We start from the raw sequence: 18,661 nt of genomic DNA on the forward strand, positions 1-18,661 counted from the left end.
CCTGATCCAAGCAAGACTGGCTGGCAGCATGTCATCCACTGTAACCTCAGTGCTCAAGAGGAAATAATGGCCCCCAACAACAGAGTCTCACAGCCCAGCCCTGGGACCGCCCTCCTGCAGGAAGTGGTTGAATATTTTTAAAAATACTAGAGGAAGAGGCTGAGGAATTTACAAACCTGTTTCATCCACTGGTTTCAACGAAAATGTGGAAATGAATGTCACTGAGCTGCCACCCTGGAACTGCTTTGTTTGTGTTGGGTTTTCACTGATGAAGGCCAGCAGAAGTGGCAGTGTGGCTGGGGCACGTTGGAGACTCTGGCACGGTTGGCTGCAGCAGCCATCTGTGTGGACCCAGTACCTCCAGTCCATCACCCTGAGTGGAGGGTTGCAGCATGCTTGTCTGATTACTGACTCTTCTTCTAGCTCACTCCCCCAAACACACTAATAACCAGACATCCTCAGATCAGTCGGAGAAATGCTCATGAAAGAGTGGAGAAAGAAGAGAAGGAGGAATCAGAAGGGAGAGGGTACAACAATGAAGAAGACCCATCCATCGCAGACACTGGCCACCACATGCATTAAATCAGCCCTTCCTGGACACAACAAAGGCCACTATCCTAAGTTCAGCTCTCTGGAGAGACAGGAAATGGCAAATGCTGAGACATTTTTTTTCCTAAACTACAATTATAGTCAAGTCTTTTGTCTGCCAAAGGGGAAAGTATTCTGCAGTGGTTCATGCTCTTCATCCTCTCACACACTTAGAGGAACTTTGAGTACATACTTCCCACACTGCTGAGAGTGCATCATAGGTTCTGGTCCTGAGGGTTCCTGTCTTTCATTTCAAGTAGGAGGTAAACTTTAGAGTGCCCTGGCCAAGGAGGGAGCCCATTCCGATGGTTGCAGGAATGTGGGGGGCCTTCGAATTTTATTTTTGGTTTACATAATACTTAAGATGCATGCACCTAACAACAGAGTATCAAAACACAGGAAGTAAAAACTGATAGAACAGCAAGGAAAATATAAGCTATACAAAATTCTTTACTACATTAATAGTTGGAGACTTCAACACTCCTCTATCAGTAATTGATAGATCTAGTGGGCATAAAATCAGTCAGGATATAGTAAGGAACAGCAACATTTATCACTGGATCTAACTGACATCTACAGAGTACTTTATCCAACAACAGCAGAATACATATGTTTCTCAAGATCACATGGAACATTCATCACATATGCCATATTCGAGGCCATAACACATATCTTAACAAATTTAAAAGAATAGAAATTATACAAAATATGTTCTCAGAGCACAGTGGAATTAAACTAGAAGTCAAAAATAAAAATCTACCAGGAGCTGAAAAAAATTACCAAATATTTGGAGATTAAGTAATGTACTTCTATTTTACAAAAGAATTTAAAAAGTCTCAAGAAAAATTAAAAAGTATTTTTAACTTAATAAAAATGAAAATACAACTTACCAAATGTGTGGAATGCAGTGAAAACAGTGCTTAGAGGAAAATACGTAACATTAAATTCATTTGCTAGAAAAAAAGGAAGGGCCGGATGCAGTGGCTTAAGCTTGTAATCGTAGCACTTTAGGAGGCTGAGACAGGTAGATCACCTGAGGTCAGGAGTTTGAGACCAGTCTGGCCAACATGGTGAAACCCTGTCTCTACTAAAAATATAAAAGTCAGCTGGGCATAGTGGTGCACGCCTGTAATCCCAGCTACTTGGGAGGCTGAGGCAGGAGAATCACTTGAACCTGGGAGGTAGAGGTTGCAGTGAGCCGAAATGGTACCATTGCACTCCAGCCTGGGTGACAGAGTAAGACTCTGTCTCCAAAAAAAAAGAAAAGAAAAGAAGGAATATCTTAAATCAATCATCCAATCTTCCAACTTAGGAAATTAGAAAAAAAGAAGGGCAAATTAAATCAAAAGGAGATATAAGAAAATACATTTTAAAATTAGAGAATAATTCAATAAAATGGAAAGTAAGAAATCATTAGAAAAAATAAATGAAACCAAAAGCTGATTCTCCGTAAAGATCAATAAAATCAGTAAACCTCTATTCTGGCTAAGTGAAAAAGAAAGAGATACAAATTGTTCATACTATAAATAAAAGAAAGGTAATCACTGCTGATCCCATGAATATTAAAAAGATAATAAAGAAATATTATAAACAACTGTATGCATATATTTGACAAGTTAGATGAAATGGATAATTTTTCTGAAAGACACAAATTACCAAAACTCACAAAAAGAGAAATAGATATTCTAAGTAGGTCTATATCTACTGAGAAAATTAAAACAATAACTAATAGCCCTAAAAAAAATAAAGCACTAAGCCCAGGTTATTTCACTGGTTGCTTCCAACAAACCATTTAAGGACCAAATAATACAAATTCTCTAAAGTCTCTTCCAAAATATAAAAACAAAGGGAATTCTTCCTAATTCATTCTATGAGGCCAACATTACTGTACTACCAAAACTAGATAAAGACATTATAAGAAAGGAAAAATACAAACCAGTATCTCTCATGAACATAGATGGAAAAATCATCATCAAAATATTAGCGAATTAACCCAAAAGTGTATAAAAAGAATTATGCCAGGGACAATGGCTCATGCTTGTAATTCCAACAACTCAGGAGGTTAAAGTGGGAGGATTGCTTAAGGCGAGGAATTAGAGACCAGCTGGGCAACATAGAAAGACCCCTGTCTCTAAAAATAAAAATAAAAATAAATTAAATAGCCAGCCGTGGTGCTGTATGCCTTTAGTCCCACTTCTAGGGAGGCTAAGGCAGGAAGATCCTTTGAGCCCAGGAGTTCATGACTCCTAGCTATGACTAGAGCTATGACTGTGCCACTGTACTCCAGCCTGGGTAACAGATTTAATCCCAGGTATGCAAGCCTGGTTCTACATTTAAAAATCAATTAATGTGGCCAGGCACAGTGGCTCATGCCTGTAATCCCAACACTTTGGGAGGCCAAGGTAGGTGGATCACTTGAGGTCAGGAGTTCAAGACCAACCTGGCCAACATGGTAAATCCCCATCTCTACTAAAAAGATACAAAAATTAGCTGAGCATGGTGGCAGGTACCTGTAATCCCAGCTACTCAGGAAGGCTGAAGCAGGAAAATTGCTTGAACCCAGAAGTCGAAGGCTGCAGTGAGCCAGGATCCTGCTACTGTACTCTAGTCTGGACAACAGAGCGAGACTCTGTCTCAAAAAAAAAAAAAAAAAAAAAAAAAAAAAAAAAAAAAAAAAAAAAAAATCAATTAATGTAATCTATCACATAGAAAAGAAGAAATCATATTGTCATATCTTCAAATGCAGAAAAAATGACAAAATCTGACACCCATTCAAGATAAAGAAAAAAATCCTCTCAGAAAACTAGGAATAGAGGAAGGCTTTCTCAACTTGATAAAGAACATCTACAAAAAACCCACAACTCCACAAAACAACCAGAAAACAACAAAATGGCAGGACTAAGTTCCTACTTATCAATAATAACATGGAATGCAAATGGACAAAACTGTCTAATAAAAAGATATAGAGTGGCTCAATGGATTAAAAAACAAGACCTACAATAGACACATTTAATCTATAAAGACACACATAGACTGAAAATAAAGAAATGGACAAAGATACTCCATGCCAGTGGAAACCAAAAAAGAGCAGGAGTGGCTATGCTTACATCAGACAAAATAGATTTCAAGATAAAAACTATCAGAAAAGACAAAGAAGCTCACTATATAATAATAAAGGGGTCAGTTCAGCAAGAAGATATAAAAATTATAAATACATATACACTTAACATTAGAGCACCCAAATACATGAAGAAAATATTATTAGAGCTAAAGAAAGAGATAGACCCCAATACAATAACAGTTCCCTTACTTTCAACATTGGATAGATCTTCCAGACAGAAAATCAGCAAAGAAACATCAGACTTAATCTGCACTACAGAAAAAATTGACATAGGAAGTAGAGGTCATTTTGTTAAGTGAAAATTGCTCCCACGTTTTCAGGTATCTTTAAAGCAATGCCCCACATCTCTGGTACCAATTTTCTGTATTAGTCTGTTATCACACTGCTGTAAAGAACTACCTGAAACTGGGTAATTTATTTTAAAAAGAGGTCTAATTAACTCACAGTTCCATAGGCTATGTAGAAGGCGTGACTGGGCCGGGCGCGGTGGCTCAAGCCTGTAATCCCAGCACTTTGGGAGGCCAAGACAGGTGGATCACGAGGTCAGGAGATTGAGACCATCCTGGCTAACATGGTGAAACCCCGTCTCTACTAAAAAATACAAAAAATTAGCCGGGTGAGGTGGTGGGCTCCTGTAGTCCCAGCTACTCGGGAGGCTGAGGCAGGAGAATGGCGTGAACCTGGGAGGCGCAGCTTGCAGTGAGCTGAGATCCGGCCACCGCACTCCAGCCAGGGCAACAGAGCGAGACTCCGTCTCAAAAAAAAAAAAAAAAAAGAAGGCATGACTATGACTGGAGAGGCCTCAGAAAACTTACAATCATGATGGAAGAGTGAATGGGAAGCAAGCATGTCTTCACAGGGTGGCAGGAGAAAGAGAGAGAGTGAGGGGGAAGTGCTACACACTTCAAACAATCAGATATCATGAGAAGTCACTCACTATCATAAGAAGAGCAAGGGGAAAATCTTCCCCCATGATCCAATCACCTCCCACCAGGTCCCTTTCTCAACACTGGAGATTACAATTCAACATGAGATTTGGATGGGGACACAGAGTCAAACCAGGTTACCCATAAATGTATACACCTACTATGTACCCACAAGAATTAAAAATAAATTTTTTAAAAGCCTACAGCTAACTTCATACTTAGTGGTGAGAAACTAGATGCTGTCCCGTTAATTTTGGGTAAAAGGTAAGAATGTCCCCTGTCACCACTCCTATTCAATATCATACTGGAAGTCCTAGTCAATGCAATGAGAAAAGAAAAGGCATACAAATTGGGAGGGAAGAAATAAAACTGTCTTTGGTTGCAGATGAAATGATTGTCTACGTAGAACATTTCAAAGCATCAGGAAAAACTCCTGGAGCTAATGCACCATCATAGCAAGGTGGCAGGATACAGCAGTAATAAGCAAAGTTAATTGCTGCCTTATATGGCACCAATGAGTAAATGGGATTTCAAATTAAAAATATAACACCATTTACATTAGCACAAGTAAATGAAATGTTTATACCTAAATGAAATGTTTAGGTATAAATCTAAGAAAATGTGTACAGAATCTATATGAGGAACACTATAAAACTTTGATGAAAGAAATCAAATATCTAAATAAATGGAGAGATATCCAAGTTCATGAATATGAAGACTAAATATTGTTAAGATGTCAATTCTTCCTAACTTAATCTATAGATTCAAAACTATCCCAATCAAAATCCCAGCAAGTTGCTTTGTGAATATCAACAAAGTAATTCTAAAGTTTGTGTGGAAAGGTAAAAGACTCATAAAAGCCAACACAGTTGCATTGGCTGAAATAGAACAAGGCTAGAGGACTGACATTACCTAATTTCCAGACTTGCTATAAAGCTACAGTAATAAAGACAAAATGGTATTCATGAAAGAAGAGACACATAGGTTAATGGAACAGAACAGAAAGCCTAGGAGTGGACCTACATAAATATATTCAACTGATCTTAACAAAGACACGAACACAATTTACTGGAGACAGGATAGGTTTTTCAACAAATCATGAGGGAATAATTAACACCCACAGTCAAAAAAATAACATTATACCTTACCCAAAAAATAACTCAAGATGAATCATAGACTTGAATGTAAAACACAAAACTATAAAACTTCTAGATGATAATTTAGAGGGAAATCTAAATGATCTTAGATTTGGTGATGACTTTTTAGATACAACCCCGAAAGCACAATCCATGACAAAAATAACTGATGTTAGACTTTATTAAAATTAAAAACATCTGCTCAGTGATACACATTGTTAAGATAACGAAAAGACAAGCCACAGACTGGGAAAAAATATTTGCAAAGCACAGATCTGTTAAAGGTCTTGTATTCAATATATAGAAAGAACTCTTAAAATTCAGCAAGAAAACAAACAACCCAGTTTTTAAGTGGGCAAAAATCTGAACAGACACTTATGAAAGAAGACATCCAGATGGCAACAATTATATGAAATGATGCTCAACATCATATGTCATTAAGGAACTTCAAATTAAAACAATGAGATTACACACTGATCACAATGATGAAAACCCAAAACACTCACAACACCAAATGCTGATGGAAATGTGGAACAACAGGAACTCTCATTCACTGCAGGGAATGCAAAATGGTGCAGCTAGCTTGGAGGACGGTGTGGCCACTTGTTACAAAGCTAAACAGAGTCTTACCATGTGGTCTGGCAATCACACACCTTGCTGTTTACTCAATTGAGTTGATAATTTATGCCCTCACAAGAACCTGCATAGGAATGTTGATAGCAGCTTTTTCCTAGTGGCCAAAAACTGAAAGCAATCAAGATGCTCCTTCAATCGGTGAATATATAAATAAATCCAGGCAATGGAATATCTTTCAGTGATAAAAAGAAGTGAGTTATCTAGCCATGAAAAGATGTGGAGCAACCTCACATGCAATGCATGTTGGCAAATAAAAGACACTAAAGTGACGTTAAGTGTCATACTTATTATATGATTCCAACTATGGGACATTTTGGAAAAGGCAAAACAATGAAGACAGTAAAAAGATCTGTGGTTGCCAGGAATTTGGAGGGAGGAAGGGACGGATGAATAGGCAGAATGCAGAGGACTTTTAGGGCAATGAAACTGTTGTATATGATGCTATAATGGTGGATACATAACATTACACATTTGTCCAAAACCACAGAATGTAAAACACAGCCAGGCATGGTGGGTCATGCTTGTAATCCCAATGCTTTGGGAGGCCAAGGTGGGAGGACTACTTGACCCAGGAGTTCGAGACCAGCCTGGGCAACATAGGGAGACCTCATCTCTACAAAAAAAAAATTTTTTTTTTAAATAATGTACAACACAAAGAATGAACCCTAATGTGAACTGCAGACTTTACTTAATAGGGTACCAATCTTGGTTCATTGGTTACAACAAATGTACCACACCACTGCAAGATGTTAATAATAGGGGAAACTGTGGAGGAGGAGGGGTGTATTGGGAACTCTCTGTACTTTCTGCTCAATTTTTTAAAATAAAGAAAAAGTCTGGTTGCTAAAGCTGGTAAGGTCCACAAAGCAGTTCTTCTCACCATACTGGTTTTTACCCTTTATTTGTGGCCCCTGAAAATTCCCCTTAAATGATGAGAGATAAGCTGTGACTTTAAAAGGACACGTATGACATCCAAGTTCAAGAAGCACTGTACTGCAGCCTCCCTCTGCTCCCTGATTCCTCCAGAAAAGCACAAGGATTTAATCCAGATAGATATAAATTTCACCTGGGATCATTTATCATTCCATATTCTTCTTTAAGAAATATGCTAGGCTGGGCGTGGTGGCTCGCGCCAATAATCCCAACACTTTGGGAGGCCGAGGCAGGTGGATCAAGAGGTCAGGATATCAAAATCATCCTGGCTAACACGGTGAAACCCAATCTCTACTGAAAAATACAAAAAAAAATTAGCTAGGCATGGTGGCAGGCGCCTGTAGTCCCAGCTACTCAGGAGGAGAGAATGGGGGGCTCTGGGAGGCGGAGCTTGCTGTGAGCAGAGATTGCGCCACTGCACTTCAGCCTGGGTGACAGAGCGAGACTCCGTCTCAAAAAAAAAAAAAGAAAAGAAAAGAAAAAGAAATATACTAAAGAGCCGCAGAATGGGTCTTCATGAAAACAAAGGAAAAGCCATGAAGTTTCCACAGCATAATTAGCATCATCATTATTCTGGCTGGAGCAATTACACTCATCATTGGCTCTGGTATTTCAGGGAGATACTCCATCAGTCACTACTCTCCCCTCAGCTGGGAACACGGGGGAGGATGGAATCCTGAGCTGCACTTTTGAACTTGACATCAAACTTTCTGATATTGTGATACAATGGCTGATGGAAGGGGTTATAGGCTTTGTCCATGAGTTCAAAGAAGGCAAAGATGAGCTGTCAGAGCAGTATGAAATGTTCAGAGGCCTGATAGCAGTGCTTGCTGATCAAGTGATAGTCAGCAATGCCTCTCTGCGGCTGAAAAACGTACAACTCACAGATGCTGGCACCTACAAATGTTATATCATCACTTCTAAAGGAAGGGAATGCTAGCCTTGCATATAAAACTGGAGCCTTCAGCATGCCAGAGGGGAAAGTAGACTATAATGCCAGCTCAGAGACCTTGCAATGTGAGGCTCCCTGATGGTACCCCCAGACCACAGTGGTCTGAAGATCCCTAGTTGACTAGGGAGCCAAATTCTCAGAAATCTCCGATACCATCTTTGAGCTGAACTCTGAGAATGTGACCATGAAGCTTGTGTCTGTGCTCTACAATGTTACAATCAACAACACATACTCCTATATGATTGAAAATGACATTGCCAAAGCAACAGGAGATATCAAAGCGACAGAATCTGAGATCAAAAGGTAGAGTCACCTACAGCTGCTGAACCCAAAGGCTTCTCTGTGTGTCTCTTCTTTTTTTGCCATCAGCTGGGCACTTCTGCCTCTCTCCCATTACCTCATGCTAAAATGATGTGACTCGGCCACAAAAAAGCATGCAAAGTCATTGTTACAACAGGGATCTACAGAACTATTTTGCCACCAGATATGGCCTAGTTTTATATTTCTGGGAGGAAATGAATTCATATCTAGAAGTCTGGAGTGAGCAAACAAGAACAAAAAACAAAAAGAAGCCAAAAGCAGAAGGCTCCAATATGAACAAGATAAATCTATCTTCAAAGACATATTCGAAGTTGGGAAAATAATTCATCTGAACTGGACAAGTGTGTTAAGAGTAATAAGTAAAATGCACGTAGAGACAAGTGCATCCCCAGATATCAGGGACCTCCTCCTACCTATTAACTGGGGAATGAGAGGATAGGATACTGCGTGTCCTTTGTCTCTGAAATTTTAGTTATCTGTGCTGTAATGTTTCTCTGAGGAAGCTCCTGGAAGTCTCTATCCCAACATATCCACATCTTATATTCCACAAATTAAGCTGTAGTGTATATTCTAAGACGCTGCTAATTGACTGCCACTTCGCAACTCAGGGACGGCTGCATTTTAGTAATGGGTCAAATGATTCACTTTTTATGATGCTTCCAAAGGTGCCTCAGCTTCTGTTCCCAACTGAAAAATGCCAAAGATCATAACTTTAGCATAAACAAACCAGTCTGTGGCATCAAATTTATAAGTAAACTGAGCACCTTCTTTTCAAACAAATGCAGGTTTATTTCTCAGATGATGTTCATCCGTGAATGGTCCAGGGAAGGACCTTTCACCGTGACTATGTGGCATTATGTCATCACAAGCTCTGAGGCTTCTCGTCTCCACCCTGCGTGGACAGCTATGACCTCAGTTTTCAACAGCATCTGGAGCAGTGGGACTCAACTGGGGTGATTTCGCCCCTCATCCCTGGGGAAATGTCTGAAGACAGTTTTGGTTGCCACAGTGAGGGAGCGAAGGAGGACACAGTGCTATTAGCATCTAGTGGATAGAGGCCAGGGGTGCTGCTTAACCTCCTACTGTGTACAGGACATCTCCCCACTACCACACCCAGTCCCAAGCGTCAACTGTGTCAGGGCTAAGAAATCCTGATTTAGAGTAGAAAAGGGCCTAGAAAGAGGGGAACAAACAAATCTCTCTGCTTCCTCACATTAGTCATTGGCAAATAAGCATTCTGTCTCTTTGGCTGCTGCCTCAGCACAGAGCCAAAACTCTATCGGACACCAGGATAACATCTTTCAGAGAACAGAGTTGACAAGGCCTGTGGGAAATGCCTGATGGGATTATCTTCAGCTTGTTGAGCTTCTAAGTTCCTTTCCCTTCATTCTATCCTATAAGCCAAGTTCTGTAAGAGAACTGCCTGAGTTCTACCTCAGGTTTTCTCACTCTGAATTTAGATCTCCAGACCCTGCATGGCCATAATTCAAATTAAGGCAACAAACATATACCTTCCACGAAGCACGCAGAGACTTTTGAAAGCAGGGACAATGACTGTTTGAATTGAGGACTTGAGGAATGAAGCTTTGATGGAAAAGAATGCTTTGTTTCCAGCGCCCTTCCTACACTTTTCATGTCTTAACCACTGCCTTCCTGGCCCTCGGAGCCACCGTGTCTGTATTACATTTTGTTATAGAAAACTGATTTTAGAGTTCTGATCGTTCAAAAGAATGATTAAATATATATTTCCTAAAAAAAAAAAAAAAAGACACATATATTTTATTTAGCATTTCTAGAGAAAGTTTTCAGTTTAACCAGTTCACAAATACTATTAAAAATGGAAATCAAATACTCTCCTTCAGATACAATTTTCAAGGTGCTTCTGGTTGCGAGCATCAAAACCAACTGTGACTGATTTAGGCAAAAGGGGAATTTATTGGCTTGTGGTATGGCCCGTTAGTCAATTTGCATTGCTATAAAGAAATATCTGAGACTGGGTACTTTATAAAGAAACAAGGTTTATTGTTTTGTTTTGTTGTTGTTTTTTGTTTTTGTTTTGTTTGTTTTGTTTTTTGAGACAGCGTCTTGCTCCATCACCCAGGCTGGAGTGCAGTGGCATGATTTCAGCTCACTGCAACCTCCACCTCCCAGGTTCAAGCAATTCTTCTGCCTCAGCCTCCCAAGTAACTGGGATTACAGGCACCCACCGCTAAACCCAGGTTTTTTTTTTTTTTTTTGTATATTTAGTAGAGACGGGGTTTTGCCATGTTGGCCAGCCTGGTCTCGAACTCCTGACCTCAGGTGATCCACCCGCTTCAGGCTCCCAAAGTGCTGGGATTACAGGCATCAGCCACCGTGCCTGGCCAAGAAATGAGTTTTATTTGGCTCGTGATTCTTCAGGCTGTACAAGCATGGCACAGGCATCTGCTCGGCTTCTGGTGGGGCTCAGGAAGCTTTTAGCAATGGCAGAAGGTGAAGCAGGCGCCAGTGTATCACAAGGTGAGATGGGGAGCAAGAGAGAGGGAGGGGTAGCCAGCCTCTTTTAAACAACCAGATCCCACGTGAACTCATAGAGTGAGAACTCACTCATTATCACTTGGAGGAGAGCACCAAGCTGTTCATGAGGCATCCCCATCATAACCCAAACACCACCCACTAGGCTCCACCTCCAACACCAGAGATCCCATTTCAACAGGAGATTTGGAGGGGACAAAACATTTATGTCAAACTGGGCGGCTTATGTGACAACTGAGAAGAGATCATAGTGCCGCTGGACCTGCAGAAACAATTGTGGGCAGCCCCCCTCCTTTGGCTCCATGTCTATGGGCCGCAGGCTCTGCCTCACTGAAGCATGTTCTCTGCCACCCTGCAGAGCAATGCCCCACGTGGGCTCTGTGCCCAGGAAGGATGCTGCTGGGGCCACACACCCACCCCTATGGGCCGTCTGGAGGGCGGGAGCGTTTAGAGGAAGAGACAGCCACTGCAGGCACAGAGTGTATTGTGTCTACACTTTCACCTCTTTTCTACCTCCTGTGTGTTGTGATGAAACTGTCCTGGGGAGAGAAGGAAAGGAGATGGATTTGGCCAAGGCTCTGTGGTCACAGCACATTGAAGGAGTGCAGGAGGCTGTAGAGTCAAAGGCAGAGAGGCTGGTCTGCCTACAAAACAAGAGGCCCTGGCACTGGAGCTTAGGAGCTAAAGGAGCTGACCACTTCTTGACAGAGCAGGAGTTTCACCGTCTTGGACAAGCACTGTCATTTTAAAGTTCACCTTAATCAAAAACCACCTAAATCCAAAGGGCGTAAGCCTAATGGCTAAGGTCAACATGACCATAAAGCACAAATAACATCTCTCATCAGAAACATTCCAAACTCCTCCCTGACAAGAGACATGCTAGCCCCAAGATAAGCCCCCTCTGGCCAGGAAGATGTCAGCCCCAAGGTAACAGACATTCTGACCCCACCATAAATTTCTCCCCACACAGAAACATTCCAAGCTTGTGATAAGCCCCCTCACCCTAAAACCAATATATACTCTTAGTCTGTAAGAGAAAGCACTTCTGACCGAAATCAGCCAGAAGCCCCTCTCGGATTTTTTCTTAAATAAACCCATCTTTAACTGTTAAGCTGTGTTTCATGTTTCTCTCCTCTTTAACTCTTACACTTCTCTTCTAGCTTTGCCCCCCAGAGAGGCGGGCTGGGATGCTCAGGGTGGTGCAGGGGTAGGACGCCTCTATCAGTAGTTCTACTGAGACACCATGAAAGCAGGGCGTGTCCCCAAAGAGAAATGCACCTGGCCCCAAAAGAAGGAGGAAGGATTGCTAGGCAGGCAGAGATGGCAGATGGGGTGTCAGAAGGATAGGGCCACTGCCAGGGCCAGGAATTAGGCAAGAGAAGGAATCTTTCTCCTGGTATAAAACTAGACAATGCTGTGTCCACATCACATGATGAGACCTGTTCAAAAGAACTACTGGGGAAATAGCCTGGAGCTCTCCTAGAGTGACAATGAACCTGAATCAGAGTTAGGAAAGGGCCAGAGCACAGCTTTCCCCAACCCCCAGGCAAAGGACAGAGCCCAGCCTCCTCCTTCCCCAGTGATGAGGCCAGAGCCCAGCCTTGTCCTTCCCTGGCCACAGGGCCAGAGCCCAGCCTCATCCTTTCCCGGCCATGGGGCCAGAGCCCAGCCTCCTCCCTCTTCAGTACTGGGGCCAGAGTCCAGCCTCCTCCTTCCCCAGCCATGAGGCCAGAGTCCAGCCTCCTCCTTCCCCAGTGATGAGCCCAGAACCGAACCTCCTCCTTCCCCAGTGATGAGCCCAGAACCGAACCTCCTCCTTCCCCAGTGATGAGGCCAGAGCCCAGCCTTGTCCTTCCCTGGCCACAGGGCCAGAGCCCAGCCTCATCCTTCCCCAGCCATGGGGCCAGAGCCCAGCCTCCTACCTCTTCAGTACTGGGGCCAGAGCCCAGCCTCCTCCCTCTTCAGTACTGGGGCCAGAGTCCAGCCTCCTCCTTCCCCAGTGATGAGCCCAGAGCCCAGCCTCCTCCTTCCCCAACCATAGGGCTGGGGAATTGCCCCAGGCCATCCACCTCAGAGTCAGCAAAGTCTGAGCAAATATCTCCTTTACATCAAGCATGTACTGGAGGTTGGCAAGACCCAGAGAGGAGTATGTCTGTCACCTGGGGGACTGGGGAGGGTGGAGGGAATGGGAAAGCGGGGGCTGTTGAGAGAGGCGGGCTGTTGACAGAGGAGGAACCCCCTCCTCTGTCCTTTCCACCACACATGGCTTTCCTGAGGCCCTTTGACTCCTAGGTGAAGAATTTCATGCCCTCATGGGACATGGGCCAAGCGAGCAGTTGGGGAGCAAATGCCCTTCTCCGGCCATTGTGTGGGGGTGGGGCTCAGGCACAAATGAGGTTAGAAGGGCATGGGCCTGTGGACTGTCCAGGGCCTTGTGGGTCCGGAAGAGACCCACCGGCAATGAAGACCCTCCAAGCTCAAGACTAAAAGCCATTCCCTGCAGGGCTCAGCTGGAAACTAAGGAGCCCCATCACTGCCCTCCACGGCCCCCCATTGTAACAGCTGCTGCTCACTCTAATCAGGAGAGCACAGGCAAGGGGGGACTCAGCAAGAGGAGCTGGGGGCTGGGGAGGACCCATCTCTGACATTCCGAGCTCCCGCTACCACACAGCTGGCGGCTGTGCTGCCCCTCTAGGCTCCACCACTCCCTCGAGCCCTTGCCTGCTGCCCTCCTTCCCCTCCACAGCCAGGCCGCCTGCTGCATCTGCAGCCCCATAGCAGGTGGCCTCATCCTGGTGGGTGAGACCAGGGCTCAGAGAGGCTCGGTGCTTCCTGCAGTCACAAGGTGAGTGGGGCCTGGCTGTCTCCATCCTGAAGTTGTGTTCTCTCTGTGACACTCAGCTGCTCCCACTCCCCATCTGAGAATTAGTCATCAGTAGGGCCACCTTCAGCTTCTCCTGAGTCCCAACAGCGGGGAGCCTGGAAGTAATGTGGTGGTGTTGTTTAAGCCACTGTTGTCTGGAATGCTTTTGATATAGCAATACATCACTGAAAGAGTTCATGTTTTAAGTAGTCACAAAGAATATTCCCAGCACACTGTCCGTACGAAGAGCTTTAAGTGAAATTATTAGAGTGCTCTTTTTAAATAAAAGGCAATTTGATGCCCAGCATCATCCACTTTAGAAAATGCATTAACAAGCATTTCCTTTTCAGTGAGAAATTTAACACTGTTCCTTTCACACCTTGAATTTGTATTTATTCCAGTTCCCCCAAAGAATTCGACCCTAATATATATGTTTTGTGCTTGAAGATCTTTCATTGAACAATGTCATATGTTTCTATAACAAAAAAATATATCATTTTAATTCTAATTTTAAAAAATTTCTGGCTGGACGTTGTCGCTCACGCCTGTAATCCCAGCACTTTGGGAGGCCAAGGAGGGCAGATCACGAGGTCAAGAGTTCGAGACCAGTCTGGCCAACATGGTAAAATCCCATCTCTACTAAAATACAAAAATTGGCCAGGCGTGGCAGTGGGTGCCTGTAATCTCAGCTACTCGGGAGGCTGAGGCAGGAGAATTGCTTGAACCTGATCGCTTGAGCCAAGATCGTGCCACTGCACTCCAGCTTGGGCAACAGAGTGAGACTCAGTCTAAAAAAAAAAAAAATTCCTGCAACCATATGTTTCTATGTATTTAAAATGTCATCTGGGCTGAATTATAACAATTATTATTAATGCACAGTTGAGCAGTAGTAAATATACTTAAAATTTAAAGAATGATTAAACATAAAAACTCCTATTTTATTGGAGGAATGTATCGTTTTTGAAATAGAACGTTTTTGATTGGTTCATCATGCATAGATGGATGCTGTTTATTGCTAGCCTGACAGTTTCATCACCCATTTCATCTCTTTTCTTAGTTTTACAAATGGAGCATCAAGATACGGGCTCACATGAAGTCCATGGGACTGGAAGCAGTTTCTCTATAGCAACATCACTCAAATATTTGGTGGGGATTTTTTGCTTTTTTGTTTGTTTGTTTGTTTTTAGACAGGGTCTCGTTCTGTCACTTAGGCTGGAATGCAGTGGCACCATCACAGCTCACTCCAGCCTCTGCCTCCCAGTTTCAAGCGATTCTGGTGCCTCAGCCTCCCTAGTAGCTGGGACTACAGGTGGACGTCACCATACCCAGCTAATTTTTGTATTTTTTTGTAGAGATGGGGTTTTGCCATGTTTCCCAGGCTGGTCTCAAACTCCTGAGCTCAAGCAATCCACCCTCCTCAGCCTCCTAAAGTGCTGGGATTACAGGTGTGAGCCACTGCGCCCGGCCCACTCAAATATATGAAGCCCTTCCCAGTTACATGCTGCAGACTCCATTTTTGCTCGATTATCTATTAGTTGACAACCTAATCAGGTGCTCTTTAGATTTGTTAAAACAAATAATAAGAAAATACCTGACATGCAAGGTTATTTCTTACCCAGTCTTTAGAGCCTTATTTTTGAGGAATTATAACCAAAAAGGCTTTACTTAGACCTACCTATCAAGTGACAATAAATTGTACCTATTTTTCTCTCACTTAGCGGCACCTGGCTTATTGCCATATATTAAGATCTGCTAGTGATACCTTGCTATGTATCATACCTTGCATAGGAACAAAACTATGAAACTAAAAGTGAGGTAAAATTGGAAAAATGCACATTTCAGAAATGTTTCTGGGAGCTCGGAACAAAAACAAATATAAGTCAATCTATTTCCATTTTGTTTGTCACCTTAAAGTGCCTTAAAATGCATGACAGATGGACAGAAAGATGGATACAGCTATATACACATATACATAGGAATTGACTTTATAGTTATGCTTCTGACAGATTTAGCACAGCCTCTCCTGATGCAAGTGGGAGGAATTAATCCTGCTCAAATGAAGCCGGTTTTCTCAAATTCACGGACTTGATTCCTAGATTATGCTTTAGGAAGATGTTGATCCCGCCCATGTATACAGTATATGTTTGGGAGTGCAGTATAATCCAGGCTTACAGCATAAGTGTTAATGATTGCTAAGTGTTTTATTTACAGTACATTCCACAGGACACTTCCTGAGAGAAAGTGTGTAGAAATGGCTCCTGACTCACCACAGGATGCTTTATCCAAGTTTTTTGTGTTTTTCGTTTGTTTTTGAAACAGAGTCTCACTGTCGCCCAGGCTGGAATGTTGTGGCACAATCTCGGCTCACTGCAACCTCTGCCTCCCGGGTTCAAGCAATTCTCCTGCCTCAGCCTCCCAAGTAACTGGGATTACAGGCGCCCATCACTATGCCCAGCTAATTCCAAGTTTTAAAACCCTTTTTTACATCTTATGTTTTATGAATTTCCTCCAATATGCTTTATGCAAAAGTCAGTAAAAGTATTTCTCCTATAAGTCTAAACAAATGTTTAAAAAATATGTAAGATAGGAAGTTACTTCCTACTTGTATATTCTTTTCACATGCAGAAGAAATGGTGAGAATTTTTCCTCTCCTTCGCAGTAGACGCCCCCCGGGCTGGGCCCTCAGCAAGCTCATTCCCGTGGCTGGGAAGGCTGGGGAGGCAGAGGTGGCTTCCTAGCAGCCTGGGGTTTCCTAGGGCGGTTTCTGGGCATGTTAAATATGCTAAGAAAGTTTGGTTGTAGGATCGGTGCCTGACCAGATGCCTTTGCCTTTTACTGGCTGGTGCTGCCATACACACACACACACACACACACACACACACACACACACCTGCTGCTGTGAGACTTGGCAGCTACAGGCTCACTGGGCACCCTTCCCTGGAGAATTGCCCGAGGTTGGCAGAACCACCTGGCTCTAAAATGCCTGGAGGCCCCAGCTTCCTCCACTCACCCTCCGCTGACCCCATGGGTCCTCTGCTGTGCCCCTTCCTCAAGGCAGGACTTGCTGTGGGACAATTCATCCCTCACATCCTTGCTTGGTTCCTTCCACTCTCCCATCCAGTTTTGCTCACTCCCTTCTCCTCAGTAACACACAAGCACCAAATCCCTGCCTTAGGCTCTGCTTCCAGGAAACCACCTAAGCCAAGTGGTCATTTGGCTTAGTCAACCTCCAAGACTGGCATTTATATGGCTGTAACTCGTAGAACTGTACATTTTAAAAGGTGAATTTTATTGCTTTTCAATTATACCTCAATAAACCTGCCCTTAAAAACAAGATGAACTTCATGGAAAAATAATAGTTACTGCTATTTTGGAGAAAAGATCCAAACATGTTAACCAATGAAAAACCTCAGAAAAGCAAAAAGGGAGGCAGGGAAATGCTATCTTGCATTTAAAATATTCTCCTGGTCCACCGGCATGCAGCCACCACAGGTGGAGGACAAGGCAAGGGGTAGGTCTTTCCAGGGTGCCCCAGGTGCTGACTGAGGGGCCAGTATGTGATAAAATCTCCTTGAGAGAAAAGGAGGAACCACAAGACAGGAAAGGGTAGCGCAGCTGCAGGAAAGGGGTGGGCCGAGGGGCTATGGTCTCTGCTGTGCCTTTCAAACACGTGTGGCGGGGAGCTCTGGGGGCTGTGCTCTCATCTGCCTGGCTGTCCTGTGCTCACAGAGCCAGCGTGTGATTATGTGGGATCTGGCGTGGGTTTTCTCTTGTTTCTTTTATTTTTCACTTACCAGCTGCGTGTTAATAGAAAGTCCCCTGACTGAAGGAATTGCCCAGGATTTCTGTAATAAAACAGAAGGATTTGCCACACACGCTGGAAGGACCCTCTGCAAAAGTGGTATTTTTCAAGCGATTATGAGCCCCAGAACATATTGTCATCCTGGGCTGCAGGCCTGGCCTCCTCGCTGAGTGGCGGTGACAGATGTCTCCTGTTAATGTCCAGTGATTAAATGTCACTGCAGAGGCCCCTCCTCGCCCACACAACCTGTTCCTTTCTTTCTGCAGCCACTGTGTCACTGCTTGTCACAAAATCCACATTTCCTGCATACTGTTGGCCTTCTCCAGTGGTGAGCCCTTCTGCCAACCCTGCCCTGCCCTGCTGCCTCCTCGGCCCATCCCCGAGGACACTGGGGGACAGATAGTACCATCGCTGCTGCGTGATAATAAAGGCTGGCAGGAACACGTCCTCAATTTGGGGCAGCTACAAGGAAGGAAAGAAATAAGGAAAAAAGTTCATGAAGACGCTGGAATCATAGTCTCCTCCTAGGAATTCACCCCAAGAAAACAATTTGTCAGAAATAAAAAGCTCTGTTTAGATGGAGATTTATTGAAGCACTTGCTATCATAACAAAACCCTGAGAACAACTTGAAAATCCTTGTATAGGTGGATAAAGGAACGATGATCAATTCTCTTGATTGGTTATGGCAGGACCCTTAATAATCATGGGGCACTGGTGAAATGTGGCAAATTGAGCAGCAGTTTTTGTTTTCATTGCTTCCCCAAGTCCTACCAAAATAAAAGTAAAAGGGGAAAGTATACAAATTCACAGAAACAAAGAAAATGGGAGGAGAGAAAAAGGCGAAGGAAACAGCAGACAAGGAAGGTTA

The 18,661-nt window shown here is 43.3% G+C and overlaps 1 pseudogene; it reads left to right on the plus strand.

Moving 5' to 3' along the window:
* Positions 1-211: 211 nt before the first annotated feature.
* On the plus strand, positions 212-8,704 carry LOC111527241 (annotated as a pseudogene).
* The last annotated feature ends 9,957 nt before the right edge of the window (positions 8,705-18,661 follow it).

This window comes from Piliocolobus tephrosceles, chromosome 20 (genome assembly GCF_002776525.5).
Source record: "Piliocolobus tephrosceles isolate RC106 chromosome 20, ASM277652v3, whole genome shotgun sequence".
Taxonomy (NCBI): domain Eukaryota; kingdom Metazoa; phylum Chordata; class Mammalia; order Primates; family Cercopithecidae; genus Piliocolobus; species Piliocolobus tephrosceles.